Source organism: Castanea sativa, chromosome 6 (genome assembly GCF_040712315.1).
Source record: "Castanea sativa cultivar Marrone di Chiusa Pesio chromosome 6, ASM4071231v1".
Lineage (NCBI taxonomy): Eukaryota > Viridiplantae > Streptophyta > Magnoliopsida > Fagales > Fagaceae > Castanea > Castanea sativa.
The window spans coordinates 37,236,056-37,248,766 of NC_134018.1; positions in this window are offsets into that span (position 1 = coordinate 37,236,056).

The window sequence follows — 12,711 nt, forward strand, 5'->3', positions numbered from 1 at the left end:
GCGTGATAATGTGGATATTGATGTTCAAACATCTTCTCCACACCACATTGATGCTCTGATAAACTAGAATAGTGTCGTTTGGCGCTTTACTGGGTTTAATGGACATCCTGAAACCTCAAGGAGAGGGGAGTCTTGGGATTTATTGTGTCAGTTACACGCATCATACTCTCTTCCATGGTTCTTAATTGGAGATTTCAATGAAATTTTTCATAGTGATGAATATTGGGGAAGTGGTTCTTGACCATCCAATCATATAGCAGAATTTACTAGAGTAGTAGATGATTGTTCTTTTCTCGATTTGGGCTTTAGGGGCTTGAAATTCACTTGTTGCAATAGAAGATTTGAGGGGAATTTGGTTTATGCAAGACTAGACCGTGGATTACATAATTTGGAATGGTTACAAGTATTTCCTCAAGCAAAGTTGTCACATGTCTCATTTGGTTTCTTTGACCACATGGCACTGTTGGTGAAACTCCAAACAAATGCAAGAAGCCCTCCCATCAAAAAACACAAAATGTTTAGGTTTGAAGAATTTTGGATGTGTGATCCAAATTGTGAAGATATTATTAGATCTAGCTAGGATTCTTTGCAATGGGATACTCCCATGTTCCGGGTAACACAGAAGATTAAGGCAGTAAGGGTGGCTCTTCTTCAATGGGGGGTGGTAATGTAGGGAGACTCATACATTCTATAAACATAAAGCGGGGTTTACTCACCAGTTTGGAGATGGAGTGTCATTCAGATCCTTCAAATCAGCAACTATCTAATGCAAGAAATTCCATCAAATTGAAACTCAATGAACTAGTGGCCCAGGAAAACACTTATTGGCACCAGCGCTAAAAAAATTCATGGATGAAAGATGGAGACCGTAATTCAAAATTCTTTCATGTAGTGGCTTCCCAAAGGAGGAGGAGTAATGAGATTCTAAAGCTTTAAGATTTCTTTGGTATATGGCATTCTCAACAATCTGATCTAGAGAGGGTTGCAAATGATTATTTCTAGTCAATGTTCACCAGTGCTTCTACCAGTTCTTTCCAATATGTAATTAATCACGTTCGTGAAATTGTTACCTCAAATATGAACGACACTTTATTGGTTGAGTTCACTCATGATGAGGTAAAGAGATCTCTATTCCAAATGCATCCAACAAAAGCACCGGGACCTGACGGTATGAATCTTTTATTTTTCTAAAAATATTGGTATATTGTAAGTACTGATGTTTCTAATGCAGTTCTTGATTGTATAAACTCTGGCAACATCTTGCAAAGCATTAACTTCTCTCATATCACTCTGATCCCAAAAAGAAAGAATCTGGAGATTATGTTTCATTTCCGGCCAATCATCCTTTGCAATGTCATTTTCAAGATTGTTTCCAAAGTCCTAGCTAATAGGCTTAATCAGATTCTAGGGAGCATTATATCTGAATGTCAAAGTGCTTTTGTAGTAAATAGAGCGATCACTGACAATATTCTTATCTCCTTCGAGACTCTACATTATATGAAATCCAAACGTTAAGGGAACATTGCACATATGGCACTAAAGCTTGACATGAGCAAAGCTTATGACCGGGTTGAATGGGATTATCTGAAGGCTTTGATGTTGAAGATGGGGTTTCATCCAAAATGGGTTGATCTGATCATGGCAAGGGTCTTAACTGTATCTTACACGGTGTTGGTAAATGGAGCACCTTTAGGTTTTATCAAACCCTCTAGAGGCATTTGCCATTTTTCCTCCTTCGAAAGATGAAACTTCTTCCACATTTCCTCCAAAGCCACATCTGTGATGGTCACTAGAGAAAAACAGAGACAATGGGAGGGTAGCAAGTAAAAATCAAATCGGAGAGGTTGGAATCTTACGTTATAGAACACAAGTTGGTTTCTTCTACTCACCAAGATTAAGAGAGCCAGGGAGAGAAAAGATTTTAAGAAGAACAATAGTATTTTGTAGTTCAGTTATTAACATATTTGTTAAGAATATATATATATATATATATATATATATATATATATATATATAGAGAGAGAGAGAGAGAGAGAGAGAGAGAGAGAGAGAGAAAAAATAATAGTCTGTATATTGATGTATATTCTGTGTAAATAACACTGTACAATAGAGAGCCTTATATAGGCTAAGTATGTGTGAGGTACAAGTTATATGAGTATACTACAAGTACAATATACTGGGTTAAGCCCAAAGGGCTAGGCTATACTAATCCATATACTAACAATATTGAAAAAACTTGAAAGAGAGATAAAGAGATGGGTAAAGAAAAACGAAAAATTATTAGCCAAGTTATAATATTTTATACCTCAAGTAGCTTTGCAATATTATATTATTAAGTTGCTGGATTGAGCTTGTTTGAAACAAAAAAAAGGGGATTGAATAGCCAAAATTTGGACAACAGGAAATTTATTGTGCACATTGCAAATTCTTTAAGGAATTGCGTTCTACTTCTATTATTCTATATGTTTAGGTTCTTATGACAAGTTTTTGAATTCGATTACAATTTCTGCTCATGTCCTTTTAGACCTTACAAAAATCTTAAATTTAAAATGCTTCTTTTGAGTTCAAACCATCTAAGACAGACCTTTTTCATTGGAGACAGGTGTTGCATCTAACTTGTTCAAACTTGCCATTTATTCATTTCCTCGTTTAAGCTAAATCAATTTTGCTTAAACACTGAAAATTTGAGAGAGAAAGAGAAAGAGAGAGAGAGAGAGAGAGAGAGAGAGAGAGAGAGAGAGAGAGAATTTTGAAGAAACTTGAAAGAGAGATAAAGAGATGGGTGAAGAAAAATGAAGAATTATTAGCAAAGTTATAATATTTTATACCTCCGGTAGCTTTGCAATATTATATTATTAAGTAGCTGGACCGAGCTTGTTTGAAACAAAAAAAGGGGATTGAATAACCAAAATTTGGACAACATGAAATTTATTGTGCGCATTGCAAATTCTTTAAGGAACTGTGTTCTACTTCTATTATTCTATATGCCTAGGTTCTTATGACAAGTTTTTGAATCCGATTACAATTTCTGCTCATGTCCTTTTAGACCTTACAGGAATCTTAAATTTAAATTGCTTCTTTTGAATTCAAACCATCTAAAACGGACCTTTTTCATTGGAGACAGGTGTTGCATCTAATTTGTTCAAACTTGCCATTTATTCATGTCCTTGTTTAGGCTAAATCAATTAATCAATTTTGCTTAAACATCAAAAATTTGAGAGAGAGAGAGAGAGAGAGAGAGAGAGAGAGAATTTCAATGCCTATAAACTTATTGTTACCTAAGGGATGCCTCATGTAATGCACAACTACATGATAAGTTCATATCAAAATATTATAAAAACTTGTTATTGTAGTTCTTGTGTTATAATTCAAAATAGTATTATGTTTGTTTTGTTTAGACCTCTGTATACTCAGATTATTTAACCTAATCAGTTAACCAAGTTGATACTTAGGTTTATTATGAGATCTAGGTTAAACACAAAAAATCATATCATAAAGTTCGGAAATATAAAGAAGACAAGCAATATGATTACTCATGAAAACCAATGAAACCAACAGTTTTAAGGTAAAAAGTCTGAGGAGGATTTAACTTAATTTATCTTAAAGGTAACAAATTCACTATGATAGAATGAAAGTTTTACACTAGATTTTCTCCCTAAAATCTAAAGCAACCTCTTGTAATACTTACTCACAACCACATGCAGCTCTGAATCTACAAACTCTTATATCTGGATTTGTTGAACACAAACACTCATGTTTGTGACTCTGAAATCCACTTAAAAATTTAAATTATCTGCTATGTATGATCTTGTAGTAGCAACTTCAGATTTACTGGTTCTAATAATATGTAGATGGAATTCTGATAGTGACTTTGATAGAATCAGGCACAGTATCTTTTAGATCTTATAAGAGCACCTCCAAAGTCATAACAAAACGTACCTTAGGGTTTTCTTTAAATTTTAGGAGAATTATATCTGAAACCCTTAACACTTAATGGTCTTAATAGCTGATGGGCTTTAATTAAATTCTGTAGAAACGCATCTCGATTGGCTAAGCCTTCGTTTCGATCGGTTGAACCTGGCATGTTTCGAGTTCTTGAACCTGCAGCTTCCTTATTCTTGTATTTTGATTTGCAACATCTTGAGCATTATCTAATTATACCTATAGACTTAGGAATCTATATCTAGACAAATTTGTGTTCACAATTTGCTAACTGTTCTAAACTTTTAGAATCTAACACATTATATTTGAGAATTATTTAAACATTACATGTCATTGAAAAGAGAAAAAATATGAATTATTATGTTGATATAATTCAGTATAAAAACAAATTGTTTAAACGAAATCACAAATACTTAATTATTTTAATTAACTTAACTACAAAATTACGTTCTATATTTTTTAGGCAAAAATGCAAAACTGACCTTCTAAGTTTCACATTTTTTCATTTCAGTCTTCTAACTTTCAATTTTGTCAATTCAGTCCTCTAACTTTCAATTTTTATCAATGCAGGACTCCATTAAAACTCCGTTAGGGCTGCCGTTAATTGGCTCTCTTTTTTTAAATAAATTTCAGAATTAAAAAAAAAAAAAAAAAACCGATTCAGAACTCCATTAGAACTCCATCACCGAACTCCAATGACAGTGCATAATATTAGGGAAAAAAAAAAGAAAAAGACAAAGACAGATCAAGATTTCTTTTAAACAAAAGCACTTATACCAGAAGAAAGCCTTAAACGTTTTTAATTTTCCAACCCACAATATATATCCTTAAATACTCCAACAGAAACCCATCTAAAGGAAGATGTAGAAAACCAAAAACAATATTCAACAGAAGACTGAAAGACAATGATAAATTACAAAAGGCGAAAATGCACTTTTCGTCCTTACATTTTGGGTCAATTCCTATTTTGGTCCCAAAATTGATTTCGTTACGAATTTCATCCCTAAAAAAAGAAAATAATTTTTAAAATGGTCCCTGCCGTCAACCTATTGACGGAAACCTCCTACGTGGCAGACAGAAGGTCCTGCTTGATGACGTGTTGCTGACGTGGCCATTAAAATATTATTAAAAATAATTATTTGGAATTTTTAAATGCCACATCAGCATTTTAATTAATAAAAAATTTTAAATTTTTTTTTAATTCCTCAATTTTAATTTTAATTTAAAAAAAATAAAAAACAAACAAAAATTTTACTTTTTTAGTTTTAAACGATTTTTTTATTTATCTAATTAAATTAATTAGAAAATTCAAAAAGCTTGATGTTTCTCATTTCAGAGAACAACAAGCTTCAATTGTTTTTTTTTATTACAAATCTAAACAATACCAAAAACGTCTTCCTCCTCCCTCTCTCTAATCAACAAGAACGAAGGCCAAAAATCAACTCAAACTTTCCTCCTCTCATCAAGAACACCTGAAGCCAAAAACCAAAAAAGAAAAAGAAAAGAGGAAGATATCGATCTGGGTCAAACAAGACGGACTGGGTGGTGGAGGGAACGAGCCGAAGGAAGATCTGAACGATGGAGGTGACGAGCCTCGGTGGATTTGGGCTGTCGGATTTTCTCTCCGATCTTTTTGGGTCGGGTCTTTTGGCTTTGCGTGGTGGGTCAGATCGACCTTTCTCTCCTCCGCCGACCCCAGCGAGTCCACCTCCACCACCGAAGCAGCGATGCTCTTCTTCAGGTCCACCGAGCTGAAGGAAGATCTGAACGGTGGAGGTGACGAGCTCGGTGGATCTGGGTTGATCTTGCCACGTAGGAGGTTTCCGTCAATGGGTTGACGGCAGGGACTATTTTAAAAACGATTTTATTTTATTAGGGACGAAATTTGTAACGAAATCAATTTTGGGATCAAAATGAGAATTGACCCAAAATGTAGGAACGAAAAGTGCATTTTCGCCATTACAAAAACAAATGTTATTTTTCAGAATCTACAATCATAAAGAAATGAATGTACGAAGCATACTATTCATTTGAATCTTGCTCCAAAGCTCTCTTGCACAGATCAGCCCCCCTCTCTTGCATGGTGGACAGTGGTGGGCGATGGTTTGGGTTTTTGATATCGTTCATCTGGGTTTGCCAACATTTGACCGAGTTCCTTCTCCTCCCACCATAAATTCATATGGGTTTGCCTTAGTTTCTTGATTTTAATTTTTTTTTTGCATTTTGGTTTTGATTTCTTTCTGGGTTTTGTGCTAGATTTTTCTCTGATCTGTTTTGATTTTAGGGAAAGTTTTTTTTTTTTTTTTTCCAGATTTTTTAATTCTGAATTAAAAAAAAAAGCAAAACAACGTCGTTTTAGGAGTCTAACGGCAGTCACTAACGGAGTTGTAACGGAGTCTTGCATTGACAAAAATTAAAAGTTAGAGGTCTGAATTGACAAAACTGAAAGTTAGAGGACTGAAATAAAAAAAATATGAAAGTTAGAGGATCAATTTTGCATTTTTACCTATTTTTTATTTGCACGTATTATTAAATTTTCTTTTGTATGATAATTTCTTTGAAGGGTTGTGATTAACAAAGTACAATAGAAAAGTGTGCTTATTTTATTTTTTAGTAGATATGTTTTTTTGAATACTTCCATTGTCTTAGTCAAACACACACTTTTAAAGTTGCATTAATTTTGAATTTACTATTTCTAACACAATTTTTCTAATATATATTGAAATGTTAGAGATGAAAACTATTTTACGAAAAAATTTACAAACTGCTAATGTGGTAAATGATTATTGATAAATAAAAAAAATAATATTAATGGTGGGCCTAGATGAAAACCAATAAAATGTTAGCCACATTAGCATTTTGTAAAAATGTTGTAAAATAGTTTGTACTGTAGTATTACTCATATATATATATATATATTTTAATTAAATATTTTCTAATATAAAATGGGCATAAATAAAAAGCCATAAATTGAAATGTTAAAAGAGTCAAGAGTATGTGCATCAACAGAAGTGCGAAAAGTAGCTCGCAAAAGTACTAGTGTGCTTACCATGATTGATCCCTAACTAATCTTTGCATAGTTGCATGACTTGGTGTCTTAATTCACTGGGCTCAACAAAATTAAATCTACTTCAATAATTTTAACTTTTTAAGCCTCTAGAGTTTAGATGCGTACACAAGGTGTTTATTGAGGTAGATGTGTTATATAATGTGTTGGGATATATAGTTGGAAAATATAGTTCGTGGTATAATTAATATAAATAGACCGGAAGAAAATAAAAAATAAATAAACCTCCTGGCAGTCTAACCTAACTTTACAGCCACTATTTAAAAAAAAAAAAAAAATATATATATATATATATATATATATATATTAATTCTATGGAGTAAGGCTATTAATTAATCAATAATCTTCCCAATTGTCAAAAAAATCGTCCAACTACCAAGATATGGGCATTTATTTAAGACTTAAGAGCCGTTCGTTTTCCAGTCCCCTGCCCCCCATTCAAAACAGATAATGGAAAATGCTTCTTTTTTTGGTTTCTCTTTTTTGTTTTTCTAGTTGAAAGATAAACATAAAGTCTTCGATCAAATCGTTGTTTTCATTGATGAAACAAATCATAATGTTTAAGACGTTTCCTTTGTCTCACAGGGTTTAAGTTCTATTTTTTATTTTATTTTTACCAATGATATAAAGTTTTTGTATTCCATTGTTGTCCATGTTGACCATGCTTTGCAAGCACAACTCCATGATGATATATAATTTGTTTTTTGAGAAACAACTCCATGATGATATTGAAGGTTAATACTTTTTTTTTTTGAAATAAAAAAAGAAAATATTACCTGTTGTTATCTATTTGGAGCGATTATGATTATATTATAGATTCTTCCTATTGAGAAATCAATAAGAGGCCTAGACAATTAGTAATTATTCAATATTTTGGAAATACAATGACGTGGTATTATGTCCTCTACTATAATGTTAGATTTCACAATTCATGGTGGGATTCACCATTCATTTGAGAAGATAGAACTTTGGTGATGGCTTGAAGGTTCATAATTTTTTTTTGTGTGAAAATAAATAAGGTAATAAGACTATTACTTCTTGTTATCTACTTGGTGTGATTATAGTAGCTTCCTTCTTATTGTGAAATTAATGTCTGAGGGGTTTAGCCAAGGGGTAATTATTTAGCACTTTAAAAATATTGTGATGGGATACTCTCTTTTCTTACATAATATTGGGTTTCATTAATTAAAATCGTGGTGGAATTTAACATTCATGTGAAAAGAGAGAATACTACGCCTTTAAGGACACTAGTGGTTTCAAGTAAGAAAAAACAATAATTCTATTTTTAAAAAAAATAATTGGATAATTACAAGCACAAGAAGGGTGGATTCAAATAGTGGCTCTCCAGTCTACTCTTAAAGGATAATAAGAGGAGAATAAGCAATGCCACTAAGTTTCAAGATTTTGAAAGTAACCGTCCTTAAACCATAACAAATTTACAACGCTATCCTAAATATTTAAATTTAGGAGTTATCACCATTGGCATGGTCTAAATTTGACTTCAGGGGGGGAAAATATAATTTACATATGTATGTCTCCATATACTCGTGGACATATATAATTTTAATTAAACATATTATGACGAGCACAATGCAGACACATTATATACACACACACACACACACACACACACACATATTTTGATACAAGATAGAATTCCTAATCTAGCCTAATCTAAGTGTATATGTATGTGAAGCTCCCTTTTAGAGAATTGAACCCCGACCTTTGCCTCTCACACTTCACAAAAATTTATACTTGTAAAGTGACCATCGTACCAAGGGTGCGCAGTGGTCACACACATTATATATTTAATGACACTAAAAACTAATTTGTACAATAAAATACTACTCACATACATATTAAGTGATAATTTAATGTCAGATTAGCCATAAAAAATGGCATATCCATTCTATTGTATCTATATTATTATTATTATTATTTTTTAAATTTAAATAAGTTGTGTTATAATTTTTTCCCATCAAAATTTTACTTTTAATTCTTATGTAATGATTTTAGAAAAAATAGATAAACCATAAGTACAACTTATATCAATTTTTGTTAAAGTCATAAATCAATTAAACGAAAACAATTTTAAAGCTTACAGTAAGCATTTTATACATCTAAAATTTTAGAGTTTAACTTTGAAAAAAATATCAAATTATGAATTTTATTATATAAGTATTTCCAAATTTTATTATACTTAATTTTATGAAACATAATAAGTTACTACATAAATAATTTAATGTCTTAACACTTTTGAAAGATAACAATATTTTTTGTATTTTTTTTCTCTTGAATTAAAACTTTTCTTTTTTGCTTTTTCTTGTTTTTTATTTTGTAACTTTTGCCCCTAAAAAAATAATATAAAGGGAAATATTTTCTTTATATCATATTATCATATACTATATACTAAAATTTGGGCTTAGGAGCCGTGGTTGCGTCAAACGGCTTCAACCAAATTGCAAAAAGAAAAATTTAGATTAAAAAAAATAGATATAATTAAAATTTTTTTTTGTTCTTATCTTCTTCTCCTATAATTTTTAAGTTGCTAAAAATTTTAATTTGATTACAATCCAAATTCTTCATCTAATCATTTTCTTATTACAATATAAAGTTGATAAAAAAATATTAATTAAAAAAAATCGCAATCATAGTAGATGTAAAAAGTCCATCTAATCCTTATACAAATTATCCTGATTTTTTTTTTATTTACTCGTAAAAGAGGTCCATCTAATCTTTATCCAAATTATCCTGATTTTTTTTATTTACACGTAAAAGAGGTCCCTCTAATCTTTATCCAAATTATCCTTATTTTTTAATTTAAATTATATTACTACACGTAAAAAGAAAACATAAACATGGTACACGTAAAAAAATGTTTATTATAAAATTCTGTTCAACTAACATTAGACTAACATAAGATTTTTTGTTCATATCAACTTCTTTAATATGGATTGTATATATAGATTATTTGTCTAATTATATTAATGGTATTATGTTGCACTAATTAATTCTTTTTTTGTTTTTTAATAATAGAATGAAGACAGTGAAAATATTATTTCAAGTACCATCATATGCATAATTGGAAAAACATACATCTTCCGAGTGAAAATTACTACATACAATTTCTTCGTTCACAAACAAAACTTTACAGTGTCAAGAGTCATTGAAATTGAAGGAAACGAACAATTACAGGTAACAATGCTTCACCTATACTTTATTGATGAAGTTATAATATTATCATTAATACATAATGACATATTGCATCATATTTAGAAAACAACAAAAAGAGGGACTAGGAATGGAGATGAAGTACCCAAAGAAATAATCTGTGCTGAAGTAAAGAAAAGAAAAATTGTGAAGAAGTAAGCACAATTGCACAAATACAAATTATTCAGTTCTTTTTAAAACTTCACACAATATTTTTTTTCCTTAACATGAAAATAACTTCTGTATTTTTTATGTTTTGCATGAAAAAAGAAGAAAAAAGAAGAGAATGTGGAAGCTCAAATAGAAGTGTTAGACTATTAGAGTACATATAAAATATTTTCATTTACTTTTTGTTTCTCAAATAAATCATGTATTATATAAGTTTATGTATAAAATAGTACGGCAAAAATTAAAACAAAGGCTTTATTCCTCAAATAGTTCTCTCTTCTAAAAGTGGTCAATTGATTTGTCTAAAGATTTTAATAAAGAACAATGACAAAGAAGAACGATGATACACTAAAAACATAATATACAAAGATGTATTCAACAATTTTCCAAAGGTAAAAACTACTTCTAGCATTTTTTTAATCATTAATATTATTGTTAACAATATTGCAAATCACCTATATTGCATATTCATTAGATACAAAATTCATATGCACATAGTTTGGTACATGTAACTACAAATGACATTAATTATAGAACAATTGATATGTTAGAAGATAATTTTGTACTGCAGTTTTATCGTTTTATATTTGATGGTTATTATATCAATGCAATTTATTCCTTTCATTATAATAATTACTATTATTTGGTTATAATAATTATCTATACATATATTCTTTAAGTTTTATCATAAAACCGTGCAATGCACGGGCATTTAACTAGTTTTTTCAATAATACTTGATTGAAAAAAAAGTATATGAGGGTATAGGGGGGCAAAAAACACCATGTATATAAACAGAAATTCCCAAAAAAAAAAAAAAAATCATCAAGTAATTAATTTAATAATATTAACATATTTTTACATGACACGAAAAATTTAGGTGACCCTTTCAGGAAAAATATAAAAATTAGGTGACGGAAAATATAAAGTTTTACACTTGTAGAAGTTGTTGTTGCTACTTGCTAATTGTTTACTTTCTTTTGTTTGAATATATGAACAAAAAACAACTAGACTCTTCAATCTAGTTATACCAGGCCACATCAAAGAATTAGGTCAGCTCGAATCCAGCCTGCTGAATGCCTAATCAAAAGGCAAAAGCAATCAAGTATACATGGATTGATCGAGTTTTTCTTTTTAAAAAAGAGGGTATAGACTATAGATTGAGGGTTTTTCAATACAAACCCGAGTTGACTTCAATTGAACTTGCTATTTTGCACATGAATTTGGAACAAAACAAACTTATATGGGTAAAGGATCTTTTGACCTAAGAAAAAGAATCAACCAAAATCCGAACTATTAACGTGCCAAAAGTGCTTTGAACAATAATTAATCACGAAACAACGAAAAACAATTCATGAAACCTTAATTGATTCGACCAAACCCGACTCTTTGATCTGTCTAAACATGATTTAGCAATATGTCTACATGACTTAATTTAGAGGCTATATTGTTTCGTGCAAGGCTTAGGTTGCCAAGCATAATATGTAGGTTTAAATAAGAAAATAATATTAAGAATAGTCACTTCATGAAGAGGCAATCGAATTAGGCTTAATTAGTGAGGTTTAGGTTTGGGAATTAAATCCCTAAAACTTTCACTAATCCAATCTCTATCCTTTCCAAGCATGAAGCATACATAGTCATACATAAAAAAGAATAATCACTTCACCAAAAAGAATTATAATATTCCATAAAAAAAATTCACTTCATAGAAACAATATTAAATAGTGAAACGGTTTGATTTTAGTCCATTTTATTATGATTCAGCACAAGAAAAAAGCACTCTTATTCTGATGTCTCCAGTTTCCTAGCATGGTTAAAGCCTAAAGGCACAAGTTGTCACATTTAATTCAAATATGTAAATGAATTATTTCAAGAAACAAAGTCAAACTTTCAAAAATAAGACATGAGGAAATAAAGTCAAACTCTACATAATTATCATGAATAGCAAACATCAATGTCAGTAAAATACAGTACTTTGGTTTCTCTTACAAATTAAAATACCCTAAAAATACATATTTTTATAATTAAATATATAAAACACATATTAAATATTTTCATATTATATTAGTATAATGAATTTTTAATACTTGTAACTAGAATATAATTATTTTTTTTCTTAAGGCATGTCATTATCTATATACTATATATAAGAGGATTCCCATTTTCCAACTGGACTTTTTTGTGGTTTAAAAATACCCTTATTAATGAAGGGTAAATTCATTTAGAAATAAGGTCATAAATGTCAAATAGCAAATTTTATTTTGAATTCAAATAGGAAATTCTTACGATTTAGGATTCTTTCCCTTCACGTTCAAAAAAGAAATTA